Source organism: Anomaloglossus baeobatrachus, chromosome 3 (assembly GCF_048569485.1).
Source record: "Anomaloglossus baeobatrachus isolate aAnoBae1 chromosome 3, aAnoBae1.hap1, whole genome shotgun sequence".
NCBI classification, from domain to species: domain Eukaryota; kingdom Metazoa; phylum Chordata; class Amphibia; order Anura; family Aromobatidae; genus Anomaloglossus; species Anomaloglossus baeobatrachus.
The window spans coordinates 559,330,044-559,348,959 of NC_134355.1; the positions used below are offsets into that span (position 1 = coordinate 559,330,044).

General features: G+C 44.8%; 1 long non-coding RNA gene across 1 annotated transcript in view; it reads left to right on the forward strand.

Annotated features, from left to right (window-relative positions):
* Positions 1-2,043, forward strand: part of LOC142296828 (uncharacterized) — an 80,108-nt gene extending 78,065 nt beyond the window's left edge. Inside the window, exon 3 of the long non-coding RNA XR_012751710.1 lies at positions 256-2,043. This is a non-coding gene — a long non-coding RNA (uncharacterized LOC142296828). The remainder of the gene's footprint in view (positions 1-255) is intronic.
* The last annotated feature ends 16,873 nt before the right edge of the window (positions 2,044-18,916 follow it).

The following is an 18,916-nucleotide window of genomic DNA, read 5'->3' on the forward strand; positions in this document are numbered from 1 at the left end:
CTCTAAGATAACACTGGATGCTTATGTTTATGCATATACGATTACAACATGTTCAAATGCATGATGATGTAACTCTTGTTGTATTCCAATTTAAAAAAATCAATAAAAAAATAAATAAATAAATAAAAATAGCAAATACACTAAACTTGCAAACAATGTATCAGATACACTCTGATACTAGGGGCATAACGTGACGCTTCTGGACCCCAATGTAAAATCTATGACAGAGCTAATAACTGTTCTTTGCCATTGCAGGGGCTGTAGAGGACTTGAACATTGATGACCAATGTCTGATCGTTGAGGGTGCAACACCCGACACCCCGCCAATCAGCTGTTCAACTTTGTGCTGGTCGGAACTGCTCAGTTGCAGAGCTACACAGTACACAGCTCCTTCAACTATTTAGTGGCCCCGGCTTGGTACCGTGTGAGAGGGTATTAGTGACCTTTTTCCACTGTGTACTGCTGCAAAACACTTATTTACTGTTCATTGTATGCATTGTTACTGACCAGCCACAAGAAGCCGCTGTTTTGCATCTGCATTTGACCGTTTGGTTACTATAGCAATATCTCAACTAACTTCTCCCCTGGAATTCGAGGACTGATGAGGTAGTGTGTGTGAGCTGCAGGGAAAGCGAGAGGTGTGCTTCATGGAAAGAAGCCACCGCAGAAATATTTAAGTCAATTGGGAGAAGATTCGTGTTGGAGTTTAGCGAGGACGTCTGCGATGCGTGTGAGCAGCATCCTGTGCTGGAAATTCACCATTCTGCAGTTGCAAGCTATACTGGTTCACTGTGAGAGAATCTCCAAGTCTCTTATTATGGCAGCTAGACACCATAGTACCCGGGTATGGTAGGCTGGTCCCAGGACTGCGTGCACGCTACACTTTATGTTTTAGTACTACAACACCTATCTGTTCTAGTTAGGTCGACTATATACAAAGTAAGACTTGCCGACTCTGCTATGTCAGTTTACAGTTACATTTAAAATCTTAAAGAGACAGCGCCACACGTTTGCATTGACTGTTGCTCTAGAAGATTTCCAGGACTGTGTTGCTGAGCTGTGTGGTTCGCCTTCCCACTTTTACCATCTGCCTTCTCTGTGAGGCTTCAGCGATTAAGGGTATTCAGGGGGTTTATGGGATTTGCTTATGCTTAGGTGGATAAGTTGTGAACTCTTGTGCTGCACCACTGGTAGGTCGTGTTCACACACACACAATTACTCCTGCTTCCCAGAGGGATTACTAGGTATTAGGCGACTGTTCAGACAGTCCCTTGGTTAGGCAAAGGTTTGTGATAAGGTGACATAAATTGCCGGTATGGGTGGTGCAGCACAGGGGTGTTGGCCTTAGGCCTTGTATTTATATTGTTCTGTTTTATGGATGCCTTTCTGTTTTTGTAAAGTAAAGCAATCATTTATCAATCCAACTACCTAAAGTCGCATTTCTGGTGCGTGGTTTTGCTGTATACTGGGGAGCCCACCCTGTACATGACTTACAACTGCATATCCAGCTCTAGGGTATGGATGTTCAGTACTTGGCTGTGGCCACTATTTCATCGACAGAGCTTTCAGCCGCTGGCATAAAAAAACAGCTGATTAGTGTGTGGGGGGGCAGTGTTGCTATGATTAAGAGCACACTACATGCTCGAAACGCGTCATTGTACATTCTCCTGTCCCTGATGCTGGATTTTTAATGAATTTTGAATCAAGTTCTTTCTACAATTTTACTGGATACCACAAGAGTGCTGGATTCTTTCCCTTGTTTGCAATCAGCGATGCCCAGTGTTGCCTTACTGGTCAGACATTGATGACCTATCCCATTGGATAGGTCATCAATGTTAAAGTCCTGGACAATCCCTTTAATAATAATTTGTGTTTTTGTGGCAGAGTCTTCATCATCGCCCCTAAAATTACACTCCTGTTCTTGCTTTTCAATGCGTATAATTTCTTTACTTTGTAGCTAGTGCTTTGAAAAGCAGCCAAACTTCACTTGGGAGCCAGTTGGAGATGTAATAAGGGAACCATGCTGGCGTTCCAGTTTTTGTAATCAGATTAGAGCATTGTTCATTCTTATAATTCCACAGTGTTTATTTCTCTTTCTGGAATAAGTTTATACAATCATTAAACTTTTCATGTCCCCACGTATTCTTCAGATTCGGTCATTTCTAAGTTATCAGCTGCGAAGTAGGAGTACAGTATCAGATAGATCTATGTGTTAAAGTTTCTTAGATAGATATGTACAAATTATATTGGTTATATTATGTAATAGAAATCATATTCTTCTGCACACAAGAATAGAGCGCGGCTGTGTTTTCGTGCAGATGGAATATTTTGGACCTTCTTCGATTCACACAGTTTTTGGCATAAAAACAAAACATGTCTGGGTTTTTTTCTGTTGAGTATGTGCTAATTAAGTTATTGAGAGCAACCCTAAAAATTGTCTTTTACAACTTTCATAGTTTTTCCCAAGAACATGTGCAGTTGGCACCTTCATTGGTAATACAAAAGATTACATTTACAAAAGTATGTAGTTCTATGGTGGAAAATGTCCTCTATAATATATAATATCAGGAGGATCTGCAAATATAACAATAAAGACACATCCTATTTTGCAGGAATGGTTGCCAGGAGCATCACGTGGATTCACACATATTAGAGTCAGCTTTGCCATATAACAACTTGTACAAACAGTCTGGATTTCCTGTAATTTAGTCGGCCTTCCTTACTAGGGAATTGTTTTTTGTTCTTAAAGGAACACTAAAGTCTTCCCAATCCATATTTGTGGAGTAGCTGAATACAATCTGTTGTACCCAGGGCCGGCTCCAGGTTTTTGTGGGCCCTGGGCGAAAGAGTCTCAGTGGGCCCCATCCACACATAGACATGCACAGATACATACACATACAGGCATACGTACGCATACTTATTTAAAGAGAAATTCACAAAAACACATAAATAGACATAAATCTAGACACAGTCATATATACTGACATACATAGATACACATCATACATGCGCACACACACACACACACACACACACATTATTTTTATATATCTATCCTGTATATATATTTCTAATATTGGGAAGCCGGCAACAGCCTCACTCACCTCCCGGCTTGTCTAACAGACATGGCCACACATAGAGCACACTAACACTGCTGTATATACATCACAAGAGAGGCTGGGGACAAACACATTACTGGGGGAATATATATTACTGAGGAAAGGGGTATACAGCAATGGGGGGCATACAGCTCTAGGGGAGGGCAGTGACTGAGGTGGGGGGAACAAACAGCTGTGAGGTGGGGGGTGACATGCAGCTCTGGGGGTATACAGCTCTGGGGTGGGGGGGGACATACAGCTCTGAGGGGGTATACAGCACCTGGGTGGAGGGGACATACAACTCTGGGGGTATAGTAGTTTGCAGCCCCCATATTGTGTTATGAAGCCCCCATTGTCCTCCATATAGTATTATGTAGCCCCCATATGCACTATGCAGCCCCCATATAACATTAAGCAGCCCCCATATAGCACAATGCAGACCTAGATAGCATTAGGCACCTTCATGTAGTATACAGCCCACATATAGCACAATGCAGACACAGATAGCAATAGGCACCCTCATGTAGTATACAGCCCACATATAGCACAATGCAGACACATATAGCATTAGGCACCTTCATGTAGTATATAGCCCACTTATAGCACAATGCAGACCCAGATAGCAATAGGCACCCTCATGTAGTATACAGCCCACATATAGCACAATGCAGACACATATAGCATTAGGCACCCTCATGAAGTACACAGCCCCTAAATACCACAGTGCAGAGCCAGATAGCATTAGGCACCCTCATGTAGTATATAGCCCCTATATACCACAGTGCAGAGGCAGATAGCATTAAGCACCCTCATGTAGTGCAGAGCCCCTATATAGTACATTGCAGAGTCAGATAGCATTAGGCACCCTCATGTAGTATACAGCCCCTATATACCACAGTGCAGAGTCAGATAGCATTAGGCACCCTCATATAGTACACAGCACCTATATAGCACAGTGCAGAGCCAGATAGCATTAGGTATCCTCATGTAGTACACAGACCTATATAGTACAGTGCATACCCAGACAGCACAGTGCAGAGCCAGATAGCATTAGGCACCCTCATGTAGCATACAGCTTGTATATAGCACAGCCTGTATATAGCACAGTGCAGAGCCAGATAGCAATAGGCACCCTCATGTAGCATACAGCTTGTATATAGGCTATATACAAGCTGTATGCTACATGAGGGTGCCTATTGCTATCTGGCTCTGCACTGTGCTATATACAGGCTGTGCTATATAACATAGCACAGCCTGTATACAGCACAGTGCAGAGCCAGATAGCAGTAGGCACCCTCATGTAGAATACAGTGATTAATACTCAGTGGCGTAACTAGAGTTTGATGGGCCCTGGTGCAAAATTTGGACCGGGGTCCCCCTCCACGTACACCGAGACTTAGGGTACGGAATAATGACACTGACACTTGGGGTACAGGATAATGATGCTGACACTTGGCTCTTACCCTCAGCACCCAGGTTTCCCATGATCTGAAATCCCTCTATCAGTACCCTGCTTTCCCATGTTCTGATATCCATCTTGTCCTCAGCACCCAGCTTCCCCATGCTCTGCTATACATCTTTCCCTCAGCACCCAGCTTTCCCATATCAGAGCATGGGAAAGCTGGGTGCTGAGAGATGTACAGCAGACCATGGGAAAGCTGGGTGCTGAGGGAAAGAGCCTTTTTCCCTCAGGACACAACATTTCCATCCCATACTTGTATCTTTGTCCCCCCTTGTATATAGATCTCCAAATACTACAATGGCCCCCACATAGCCTTCCGTATAATATAAAGGGTCCCACATAACCCTTGATATATTAGAATGCACCCCCATAGTTCTCCATGTATTACAATGCATTTCCCCAAAGTTCTCCATGTATTATAATTCACCCCATAGTTCTCCATATATTATACTGCACCACATAGGCCTCCAGTTTTATAACGCACACCCATAGTCCATGTATAAGGTAGCCTCCATATTCCTCCATATATTATAATGTAGCCCCCATAGTCCTATATGTATTATAATGTAGCGCCATAAATCATCATATTGTATTATGCAGCCCCATACTCCTCCATGTATAATGCACCCCTATATTCCATGTATAAGGTGTCCTTCATTTTGTATTATGCAGCCCCATACTCCTCCATGTATAATGCACCCCTAGTCCATGTATAAGGTGTCCTTCATGTTTATTATGTAGTCCCATAGACCTCCATGCATCATGCAGCCAGCACCCCCAGGCCTCCATGTGTCATGCAGCCAGCAAAATAAAAAAACAAGTACCTCTCTTCTCCTTCCGACCGCGGTAGTTACTCCCCTGCCCCCATATCTCACACACCCTGCTCCCCATACAGCCTGCACCCCCATATCACACACACTACACCCCCATATCTCACACACCCTGCTCCCCATACAGCCTGCACCCCCCAGATCACACACACTACACCCCCATATGTCACACACCCTGCTCCCCATACAGCCTGCAGCCCCATATCACACACACTACACCCACATATCTCACACACCCTGCTCCCCATACAGCCTGCACCCTCAGATCACACACACTACACCCCCATATGTCACACACCCTGCTCCCCATACAGCCTGCACCCCCATATCACACACAGTACACCCCCATATCTCACACACCCTGCTCCCCATACAGCCTGCACCCCCATATCACACACACTACACCCCCATATCTCACACACCCTGCTCCCCATACAGCCTGCACCCCCCAGATCACACACACTACACCCCCATATCTCACACACCCTGCTCCCCATACAGCCTGCACCCCCCAGATCACACACACTACACCCCCATATGTCACACACCCTGCTCCCCATACAGCCTGCACCCCCATATCACACACTACACCCCCATATCTCACACACCCTGCTCCCCATACAGCCTGCACCCCCCAGATCACACACACTACACCCCCATATCTCACACAGCCTGCACCCCCCAGATCACACACACTACACCCCCATATCTCACACACCCTGCCCACATATCTCACCCTGCCTGTACCCCAACTTACCCCTCTCAAACACTCTGCACCCCTTCACATCCTTCTGTCACAGTCTGCACCCCTCACATGCCACTCACCCTGCAGCTGCCCCCTTTCCCCTCATGTCCCCTCTTTTCTTATTACCAGTCATGTGTCCAAATCTCCTTCAAATCTCCTGCAAATCTCCTCTTGCTTTCTGCCCGGCATCCTGTGTCTCCTCCCACACAGTCACATGGGCGTGACATCATCGCAGGTCCTGCAGGATGGCTTATTCCATCTTCTGTGCAGGTCAGGAGCACTCCTGCAGCTCAGAAACGGCTGGTGGGCCTCTCCAGGTCAGGGGCCCCTCTACTGACACTGGGCTCCCCTGACTCACAGGCTGGCCCCCTGACGGTCGCATTGTCGGCCACTACACAGCGGCACTACACATAGGGGCCCGGCAGCCGGCTCTGCAGAGCGGCCGGGCCCCTATGTGTATGTCTCCTCGGCGCGTCGTCCATTGCTGTCGCTCGCTCTGACCTCTCAGCAGGCGAGCAGTGATGACGTCACCGCGGTCCTCTGCAGAGCTGTCAGAAGAACGCCGATAGTCACAGCGGGGAGAATGATAAGAGAGAGAGCGCGCCGCTCACTCTCTCATCATTGCTCTCAATTGTATCGGCACCTGCGATGCCGAAGCAATTGAAAGCACGATCCTTGGCGGGGGGCGGTGACAGCACCGCCACCGGGCCCCCCTGAGTAGCGGTGCGCCACTCCTGCCACCGCGAGTGGGCCCCCCGGCAGCTCAGGGCCCCGGCATTTGACCGGGTTTGCCGGGTGCTGGCGCCGGCCCTGGTTGTTGTACCCCATATGCCAACTGGGAAAACACTGCCCATATTATTCTCAGTGGAGTTAGTAATATGGTGTTCAGGCAAATGTCTGCTCCGTGATGACCACTTTGAAAAATATCTCCAAGCCAAGAATCTAAAGTATCGGTTACATACAGATATGTGAATGATGGCAAACAAGCAGATAAATAATTTTTATCTGTTTATTTAGTTCTACAGCCAAATTGGTTCAGAGATGAAAACAGTAGAACTTAAAGAAACTAAACGTAACTAAATTTGCTGATTGTAATTTTCAAGACCCAGAGCCATAATTACTTATGAAACCTTTCATGCAGGGTTATAGAAAAATTGTGTATTTATTATTTCATCATCAATCATCATCATCATCATCATCATCATCATCATCATCATCATCATCATTATATTAGTAGCTAGTCTATTACATCATCTATTTAGTCTACTGAGCCTTCAATATTCTATCATCGATCAACCGATAAAAAAAAACGATCAAAAAAACGCCAACCTCACTCCGATTACATAATCCTAATTACAGTTGCATCACCTACTTTTATAAATGCTCTCTGTGTAAGGTATACAGTTTTAGGATTTCTTGGCTTAGTTTTTTTTAGCATATTGACATGTTTCTATATGTTTTTTTAGATATGCCTCATTCTTGCATTAGCAAAGCAGTTAGTTTTTGCTACATATGCAGAGAAGTCACTTTTGCTTCACAAAGGCGAAACTTGACTACCATGATAAGGAAAGCCTACAACCTGTATTTTAGCTGCAGAATAGGAGATCACGACAAAAGTTGTGCTCTAGTCTACACATATGTTACAATAGATGTGCATCACATCTTACCCAGTGGTTGCATGGGAAGAGGCAAACTATGACTTTTGCGGACCAATGATGTGGAGAGAGCCAACCGATCACACTACCAATTGCTATTTTTGAATGGTGCTGCCCATTAGGAAAGGAATTTCAAGGAAAAAGTGGATTTTACAGTATCCAAACTTTCCATCTGTAATACAGCCAGTACCGCATACAAAAGAACGGCCGGTTCCAAAAGCACCAGAAACAATTTCTGTTGAATCAAGTGAGGGAGAAGAGGATGCTTGGCGTCATGAATCATCTTCCTCTCACGGTCCAGACTTACTGTTAGCAACCTCAACAGAACCATAACTTATAACACAAAGTCATCTGAATGATCTTGTTAGAGATTTGGATCTGCCCAAGAGTAAGGCTGAGCTCTTAGGTTCCAGGCTAGAGCAGTGGAATCTCCAGCAGGCAATGTTCGGATTTCTTTATTCCACAACTTTGATAAAGATCTTGTCCAATATTTCTTCATGGAGAGCAATCTTGTGGCATCATAAATAGCTGGACCAATAGCTTTGTAACAATAACATAAGCCAATAGAAGGATTAAACCTAAAACATAACTTTTAATATTCAATGTATAAAATTGAACAATAGTTCAAGTCACAAGTTAAAACCAGGATTCACAATCGTACCTGTAATGGGACGATTAACCAGATCCCAAATATCCACAATTAGGATCAGAGATAAACGAACTGCCGCAGCTGACTTCAATCTTACATAATTAAGTGTCAAGAAAACAAATACACTTACTTCAGCTGTAAAAAATACATAAGAGGTTTCGCCAAAGATCCTAAATAGAGAACCTATCTTAACATGTATAATCGGCAGATTAGTTATATTGAGAAACAAAGCTGAGTTTCTCTCTCTCAATAAGGAATGGTCTTACCAAATCCCAAGATGTTAGGCAGGCATTAGTAGCAAGTTACCGGCTCCAAAAACAGGGGGGCTGTCTCCCAGCACTTCAAATCCCATTTGGCCAGATAACCTCAGTCAGGCAATTTCAATGGTTCCCACTCCCAACGTTTCACAATGGATCATCAGGGGAGTCCAAGTGGGATATCAGCTGTGGGCGTCATTAAGTCTTGCTTTAACATGACCCTCCACAGATGCCCGGTTCACTATAATAGCAATAAATACATGTCAAAAAATGCCCTGGGAACTGCCATATAGGCTCCGTTTATCATGTCCCATGGTTAACTCACCGCATCCAGGTGTATGTCCAACCTAGTTCAAGATTGCCGCGCTTTGCATTTGGAGTACGCTCCAAATATAGCACCGCGCATGCGCGGATTGGTTGAAATGATGACGCGCACCTCCCATCATGCCTCCGAGCCGGAAGTGCGCGTCATTCAAGGCGGCGTCGCTTGGAAAGCGTCATCCTCCTCACCCGATAACGTCATATCCGGGTGGGTGGAACGCAAACAGCCCCATTGAAAGGTGCATGTGTTGGCGCTGCCTAGCAACCTCGGTTCACAGGACCGAGGCTGTGTTTCTGATTGTGCGGCACTGGGCACAAGTCCCCAAGAATGCCGATGTATATTAGCAATATCACAGGTCAGGTTTATGCTCATATTAAGTTAAAATAGAACGCACTAGGCCGGGACGGCCAAAGCAATGTGAAGCAGAGAAAAATACATAGAGATTACAAGAAAACAAAGGGCTTCTTCGGCCAATGCCCTAAGCCGGAGCATTACCAGGAAGACACAATTAGGTCAATCAGTAAACCGTGGGACCCCCAGAGAGAGGGCTAAGGCTAAGCGGCGACGATCAGGGGGTTTTTGGGGGATATTCAAGTATATATCGTTTGTTTGTTGTTAGTATGTGATACAAATTGGGGCAGGATCAGCTATACATATTTTTTCATCTGGGGGGGGGGGGGACTAGACTAAGGTGCACACTGATCACTGACCCTAGGTATAGATGCACCCTACCTAACATGTGGGGGTCGGCACCCTATTAAAACCCACGCCCCATTGGTGCCCCCACTCGGGCGTCGACTCTCCCTTCTACATGAAGCCCCTATATCTAAGGTGCTCCTAGAAAAGGGGAGAAGGAGAGTGATTCGTTTAAACCAGCTGGTACCATGGTACCCAGAGTATAAATCCAGAAGCATTCCTTCTGGAGAATGATCCTGTCCCAATCACCACCACGTAGGGGGGGGTGGATCAAATCGATGCCCATCACTCTAAAGCTTCCCAAATCACCATTATGTGAAGCATTAAAGTGTCTAGCCACTGGTGTGTCGTTTTTATTCAGAATGTCGTTTTTGTGTTCCCCCACTCTACGCCTCAGCTCCCTGATGGTCTTTCCTATATACAGCTTGCCGCATCCACAGCTCACCTTGTACACTACCCCCTTTGATTTGCAAGTTATGAGTGACCTCAGGGAGTATGATTTATTACCTGTTAGGTTTTTGAAGTCCTTTCCTTCTTCCATATACTTGCAATTAATGCAATCATAACATTTAAAACAGCCCTTTACTTCACTTCTTTTGGCTGTTTTCTCCTGGAAATGGCTGTGGACCAATCTGTCACTCAAAGATCTCGCCTTTCTATAAGTGACAGATGGGTAGTCCAAGAGGTATTTATTGATTGCTGGGTCCATACGTAATATGGGCCAGTGTTTCAGTAGTATTTTCCTTAGATCCACTGAGCCGTTATTAAACGTTGTAATGAACCTTAAGGTGTCCATGGTGGTGACATCCTGGTTGTTGGAGTGTAGTAAAGAGCTCCGATCCAAGCCGCATGTGGAATTGTAGGCCGTCTTAATAACCTGCTCAGGATAGCCCCTCTCTCTTAGGCGTCCCACCAGGTCATCCGACTGTGCCTTAAAGGCCGCATTATCCGAACAGTTTCTCCGCATTCTTATAAACTGTCCCTTAGGGATCCCCCTTTTAAGGGCAACAGGGTGAGCACTCTCCCACTTGAGAAGGGAGTTTGATGAGGTAGCCTTTCTATAGGTTGTTGTATCAAGACGACCCTCTGGTCCTCTCTCGACTAAAACGTCGAGAAACGCCAGCCTGTCTCTACCCACTTCACAGGTGAAGCGTAGGCCAATGTTGTTATTGTTCAATTTGGCCATGAAGGTATAGAACTCCGCCTCCGAGCCTTTCCAGACAAGGAAGACGTCGTCAATGTATCTAGTCCATAAGACGACGTCTTCCGTGTCCATCAGGCCACCAAAAACCACCTTCTCCTCCCACCAGCCCAGGAGGAGATTAGCATACGATGGGGCACAACACGTCCCCATCGCAGTCCCCCTGAGCTGATGGAAGACCCTCCCATCGAAGGTGAAGATGTTTCGGGTTAAACAAAAGGTAAGGGCTTTAATGACAAAGTCATTATGCTGCCTGTATTGGTTCCCTCTAGTACTCAAAAAGTACCTCACAGCCTCCACTCCCGCCTCGTGGGGGATAGATGAGTATAAAGCTTCCACATCTATACTACATAAGAGCATGCCTTCCTCTAAATAGACATCGTCAATTCTACGTAGGAAGTCAGTTGTGTCTCTCAGATATGAATTAAGGGACACCACAAACGGTCTTAGAATCCTGTCAACATAGATGCTTAATTTTTCTGTTAAACTACCAATACCCGACACAATAGGGCGACCCTTCAACGGGTTACATCCTTTGTGTATTTTTGGCAAGATGTAAAATGTTGCCATTACTGGAAAGGAAGGTAATAGGTAGTCAAACTCATTTTTGCTGATAAGATTCAAGCCAAGAGCTTCATCCAACATATTCCTTAGTTCATTTTTATATGTTGGAATTGGACTTGAATCAAGTCTGGTATAACACGCCTCGTCCCTGAGGATCTCCAGACAGATGTTCTTGTAGTCTTGGGAGTCCAGTATCACCACGTTGCCCCCCTTGTCAGAGGGCTTAATGGTGATACTGGAGTCCCTTTCTAACATTTGTAAACTCTGCATCTCCGTTTTTGACAGGTTATATGGACCCCTATATGTTCCAATGCTCTTTTTTATATCCTCTGTCACCAAATTGACGAAGACATCTATTGCATCTGTCTCTGCATAGGTAGGCGGTGTTTTCATGCTTCTGTTTTTTAGGTCTGTGAATGGCCCTTCACCTAGGTCGTTGGGGTTAGTATCACTCAGATGGAAGAGTAATCTTACGTCTTCCAGGAGTTCTCCTGGAATTCCCAATTCGGCTGATGATTTCTCATTTTGTCTATCAAAAAATTTTTTCCACTTAAGACGTCTAGCAAATAAGTTGAGATCCTTAATTGCTGTAAACTCATTGAAATCAGTAGTGGGGACAAAGGACAAGCCTTTGTTAAGAACCAATAGCTCAGTGTTGCTAAGGGGTCTGGCAGACAAATTGATCACCTGGGGAGCTCCCCCCATTGTTATATGGGGTTTGGCAGCCCCTTGCTCCTCAGGTGATACTGATTGTCTAAAAACCCCCCCCGGCCCTGATTGTAGTTAGCTCCCCTGTAGTTTCCTCGTCCTCTTCCCCTCTGTTTCTTATATTGTTGTGGAGGCTTGTACCTAGTATCAGTGTCAGACAACTCAGCGTCTGTAGATGAAAAATCGGTCTCACTTTGCCTTGTAGTTCGATTATTAGAGGGGACATACACTCTGTTATCTTTGAAATCTTGGAGGTCCCTGATGTAGAATTTGTGTTTTCTCTCTTTCAATCTGTATTGGAATTTCTCAATGACTCCTTGTAATACAAGTTCTTTATTTGCAAACTCTCCTTCACTGGAGAATTTGCGTGTTATATCAATATGCTCTTTTAAAGAGTCTTCAAGAGTCAACAAGTTCTTCCTCTCCTCATCCAAAAGGAGCTTCATAAGCCGGAGGGAGCTGTCAGTGGCTTCCTTTTCCCATCTGCTTATGAACTCTGGATTTTTTTGACGATAACCTGGTTGGAGGGTTATCCTCAGGTGTCTGGGGACTATTTTATCTTTAAGGTAGCTTTCTAACGATTGGACCTCCCACCAGGATATTATCCGCTCCTTATAAACCCTGGTGAGGTCCTTGAAAGCACCACTCAGGGTTGGTGTATACCTCTTCAATACCAGATTTTTCTCAGAGAACACATCCTTGGCCTCGGAGGCCCATTGCCTAGTATCAATATCCGTCGATAAAAAACCTGCCATATGACAGCCCAAATTATTGGAGGATTTTAGCAATATACAGGACTAGATCCACAGTGGAAGTATCATAAATAGCTGGACCAATAGCTTTGTAACAATAACATAAGCCAATAGAAGGATTAAACCTAAAACATAACTTTTAATATTCAATGTATAAAATTGAACAATAGTTCAAGTCACAAGTTAAAACCAGGATTCACAATCGTACCTGTAATGGGACGATTAACCAGATCCCAAATATCCACAATTAGGATCAGAGATAAACGAACTGCCGCAGCTGACTTCAATCTTACATAATTAAGTGTCAAGAAAACAAATACACTTACTTCAGCTGTAAAAAATACATAAGAGGTTTCGCCAAAGATCCTAAATAGAGAACCTATCTTAACATGTATAATCGGCAGATTAGTTATATTGAGAAACAAAGCTGAGTTTCTCTCTCTCAATAAGGAATGGTCTTACCAAATCCCAAGATGTTAGGCAGGCATTAGTAGCAAGTTACCGGCTCCAAAAACAGGGGGGCTGTCTCCCAGCACTTCAAATCCCATTTGGCCAGATAACCTCAGTCAGGCAATTTCAATGGTTCCCACTCCCAACGTTTCACAATGGATCATCAGGGGAGTCCAAGTGGGATATCAGCTGTGGGCGTCATTAAGTCTTGCTTTAACATGACCCTCCACAGATGCCCGGTTCACTATAATAGCAATAAATACATGTCAAAAAATGCCCTGGGAACTGCCATATAGGCTCCGTTTATCATGTCCCATGGTTAACTCACCGCATCCAGGTGTATGTCCAACCTAGTTCAAGATTGCCGCGCTTTGCATTTGGAGTACGCTCCAAATATAGCACCGCGCATGCGCGGATTGGTTGAAATGATGACGCGCACCTCCCATCATGCCTCCGAGCCGGAAGTGCGCGTCATTCAAGGCGGCGTCGCTTGGAAAGCGTCATCCTCCTCACCCGATAACGTCATATCCGGGTGGGTGGAACGCAAACAGCCCCATTGAAAGGTGCATGTGTTGGCGCTGCCTAGCAACCTCGGTTCACAGGACCGAGGCTGTGTTTCTGATTGTGCGGCACTGGGCACAAGTCCCCAAGAATGCCGATGTATATTAGCAATATCACAGGTCAGGTTTATGCTCATATTAAGTTAAAATAGAACGCACTAGGCCGGGACGGCCAAAGCAATGTGAAGCAGAGAAAAATACATAGAGATTACATCATCGCTGTGCTCATGTGTGTCCACACACAGCTGCGGCCGGTACAGGCAGGAGGACATCACGAATCAGGGATCGTGGCTGGGTCTACACAGGTCAGCGGCGCTAATGCCGGCACTGACAGGAGGAGGAGCGATGCTGCAGGGAGTGAGGAAAGGTGAGTATAAACGTTTATTTTTTGTGTGCCACAGGATGCAGGCCATATACCAGGATGGGGTATATAGCAGGATGGGGGTATTTATCATGATGGGGGTATTTATCAGGATGGGGGTATATAGCAGGATGGGGGTATATAGCAGGATGCGGCCATACACCAGGATGGGATATATTATGAGCAGGATGAGGGCATATAGCAGGATGCAGCCATATACCAAAATGGGGTCAATAGCAGGATCCGGCCATACACCATGATGGGGGTACATAGCAGGATGCGGCCATATGCCAGGATGGGGGTATATAGCAGGATGCGTCCATATGCCAGGATGGGGGTATATAGCAGGATGCGGCTATATGCCAGGAAGGGGTATATAGCAGGATGGGAGCACATACCAGGATGGCAGTATATAGCAGGATGGGGGCTATACTAGGATGAGGGACATATGTATACAAGCATGGGGATCATAGACAAGGCAGGAGAATCATTACCAGGATGGGGTACCTTAGTAGAGAATTTGGGGACATTACCCCCATAACAGTGTCAGCAGCAGATCCTCCCCCCATAACAGTGTGTCATGACCACATTTTTTGCTTAAAATTTTATTTTCCTATTTTCCTTCTCTAAAAACAGGGTGCGTCTTATGGTCTGAAAAATACGGTAACTCATTTTTTGGGAAACTCAAGCAGAAAACTATGAAGAGTTGGTGGAAAATCTCCTCAAAACATGGATGTAACATGTTCTTAAAGATGAATTTCTTAAGATCCAGTCACACATAATGAGATCGTTAACGAGATCGTTACTACTTCACAGTTTCCGGATCGTAGTTAAATCGTTGGTGAGATCGTTGGTGAGATGTCACACAATCATTTTCCCAACGACTTTAGTAATGATGCAGCGACCTGTATAATGATCTTGTTGGTTGTTGGGACCCTGTCACACAGCAGCTATGTAACGATTCCGACCTCGAATAGGGCGTAGTGTTTGACGCTGTAAGCCACGTAGGCGTGCATATGCGTCGCCTTTTCCACACCCCTCCGCTCCGATTGGTGGGCAATACTGCGTTCTGATTAGGCGGTCGGCCTAGAAGGCAACTTTGTATCGCTTCATGCTTTGTCCCTTTTTGACCCTTGCTTTGAGGATAGAACTTGCGACTCTACCCGGATTAATTCGTACTTTGTTCCCGGTTGCTTGCTTGCTTTTCGGATCGAAGCTGCATCTGTACCCGGATTCATCCCTCCTTCGTTCTCGAGTGTTTGCTTACTGTTCTCAGCGCCAACCAATTGGTTCAGAGGGGGCGCGGAAAAGGTGACGCAACTACACGCCTACGTGTCACACTTTAAGTTCTCATCTAGGTCGTTAACAAGATCATTGGTAGGTGTCAAACATACAGATCCATCCTGCCCAGCAGGACTTCAACGAGCGAAAAATGGCCCAGGACATTCAGCAACGACCAGCAATCTTACAGCAGGGGGCGGATCGCTGGTACGTGTCAAACATAACGAGATCACTGGTGAAGTTGTAGTTTCGTCACAGAAACTGTGACGTAGCAATGATGTCGTTAGCGATCTCGTTATGTGTGAAGTGGCCTTTACATTTGCATCTAGACCTCCACCAGTGAGTGACGAGCACAGTGAGAGATTTCACCAAGATACAGTTAGGTCCAGAAATATTTGGACAGTGACACAATTTTCGCGAGTTGGGCTCTGCATGCCACTACATTGGATTTGAAATGAAACCTCTACAACAGAATTCAAGTGCAGATTGTAACGTTTAATTTGAAGGTTTGAACAAAAATATCTGATAGAAATTGTAGGAATTGTACACATTTCTTTACAAACACTCCACGTTTTAGGAGGTCAAAAGTAATTGGACAAATAAACCAAACCCAAACAAAATATTTTTATTTTCAATATTTTGTTGCGAATCCTTTGGAGGCAATCACTGCCTTAAGTCTGGAACCCATGGACATCACCAAACGCTGGGTTTCCTCCTTTTTAATGCTTTGCCAGGCCTTTACAGCCGCAGCCTTCAGGTCTTGCTTGTTTGTGGGTCTTTCCATCTTAAGTCTGGATTTGAGCAAGTGAAATGCATGCTCAATTGGGTTAAGATCTGGTGATTGACTTGGCCATTGCAGAATGTTCCACTTTTTTGCACTCATGAACTCCTGGGTAGCTTTGGCTGTATGCTTGGGGTCATTGTCCATCTGTACTATGAAGCGCCGTCCGATCAACTTTGTGGCATTTGGCTGAATCTGGGCTGAAAGTATATCCCTGTACACTTCAGAATTCATCCGGCTACTCTTGTCTGCTGTTATGTCATCAATAAACACAAGTGACCCAGTGCCATTGAAAGCCATGCATGCCCATGCCATCACGTTGCCTCCACCATGTTTTACAGAGGATGTGGTGTGCCTTGGATCATGTGCCGTTCCCTTTCTTCTCCAAACTTTTTTCTTCCCATCATTCTGGTACAGGTTGATCTTGGTCTCATCTGTCCATAGAATACTTTTCCAGAACTGAGCTGGCTTCATGAGGTGTTTTTCAGCAAATGTAACTCTGGCCTGTCTATTTTTGGAATTGATGAATGGTTTGCATCTAGATGTGAACCCTTTGTATTTACTTTCATGGAGTCTTCTCTTTACTGTTGACTTAGAGACAGATACACCTACTTCACTGAGAGTGTTCTGGACTTCAGTTGATGTTGTGAACGGGTTCTTCTTCACCAAAGAAAGTATGCGGCGATCATCCACATCTGTTGTCATCCGTGGACGCCCAGGCCTTTTTAAGTTCCCAAGCTCACCAGTCAATTCCCTTTTTCTCAGAATGTACCCGACTGTTGATTTTGCTACTCCAAGCATGTCTGCTATCTCTCTGATGGATTTTTTCTTTTTTTTCAGCATCAGGATGTTCTGCTTCACCTCAATTGAGAGTTCCTTAGACCGCATGTTGTCTGGTCACAGCAACAGCTTGCAAATGCAAAACCACACACCTGTAATCAACCCCAGACCTTTTAACTACTTCATTGATTACAGGTTAACGAGGGAGACGCCTTCAGAGTTAATTGCAGCCCTTAGAGTCCCTTGTCCAATTACTTTTGGTCCCTTGAAAAAGAGGAGGCTATGCATTACAGAGCTATGATTCCTAAACCCTTTCTCCGATTTGGATGTGAAAACTCTCATATTGCAGCTGGGAGTGTGCACTTTCAGCCCATATTATATATATATAATTGTATTTCTGAACATGTTTTTGTAAACAGCTAAAACAACAAAACTTGTGTCACTGTCCAAATATTTCTGGCCCTAACTGTATTGTGGCTACTGAGAAAAGATATTAAGGAAAATGGAATCCATGAATGCTTGCAGATTACTGTTTTGATAATTGTAAGAGATGAACAGGTGCAGGAGTACAAGAGAAGCAAAAAAGAGTTGTCACTGAATGAGGAGCAAATTTTGTAGTGCAATTTCTGTAACTTTATAATTTGCAATAGTGTTTAGACAGGTTTTAGTTATTGAATTGTTAAAAAGTTTCCTCTAAATAAATATTATTATTATTATTATTATTTATTATTATAGCGCCATTTATTCCATGGCGCTTTACAAGTGAAATGGTATACGTACAACAATCATTAACAGTACATAACAGACTGGTATAGGAGGAGAGAGGACCCTGCCTGCGAGGGCTCACAGTCTACAGGTAATGGGTGATGGTACGATAGGTGAGGACAGAGCTGGTTGCGCAGTGGTCTACTGGACTGAGGGCTATTGTAGGTTGTAGGCTTGTTGGAAGAGGTGGGTCTTGAGGTTCCTCTTGAAGCTTTCTACGGTAGGGGAGAGTCTGATGTGCTGAGGTAGAGCGTTCCAGAGTATGGGGGATGCACGGGAGAAATCTTGTACGCGATTGTGGGAAGAGGAGATAAGGGAGGAGCAGAGAAGAAGATCTTGTGAGGATCTGAGGTTGCGTGCAGGTAGGTACCGGGAGACTAGGTCACAGATGTAGGGAGGAGACAGGTTGTGCATGGCTTTGTATGTCATGGTTAGTGTTTTGAACTGGAGTTGTTTAGGATAGATTGGAGGGGTGCAAGAGTGTTGGAAGGGAGGCCAGAGAGCAGGAGGTTGCAGTAGTCGAGGCGGGAGATGATGAGGGCATGCACTAATGTTTTTGCTGATTCTTGGTTAAGGAAAGCACGGAAATATGAGGAAATTGGCTTAACAAAATATTCTGCATCTTTATATTTGCGAAAATAATAATGTTTCAAAGTAATGAAAGTTTTATGCATTTAAGGGAACCTGTCAGGTCTCCCATATCCTCCAATCCAGTAGCATTCATACCCATACAACCAAATTCCCTGCCTATCCAGCCCTGTATAATGAGATTCTCTTATGAATGTTTATAAAAATTACTTAGAAACCTTGCTGTCCCTACACTAATTCGGTCCTTAGTTCTGTGGGCATGATTACATGATTTCCATGAACTGGTATCACCGGCAGCTAATGGAAATCTTACAAATGTGCAGGTCTTATTATCTATTCCCGTCCCTGTCTGCCTGCCTGGTCTTCCTCCGCCTGTTGCCCTCATAGACGTTAATTCCGACGCATGCAGAC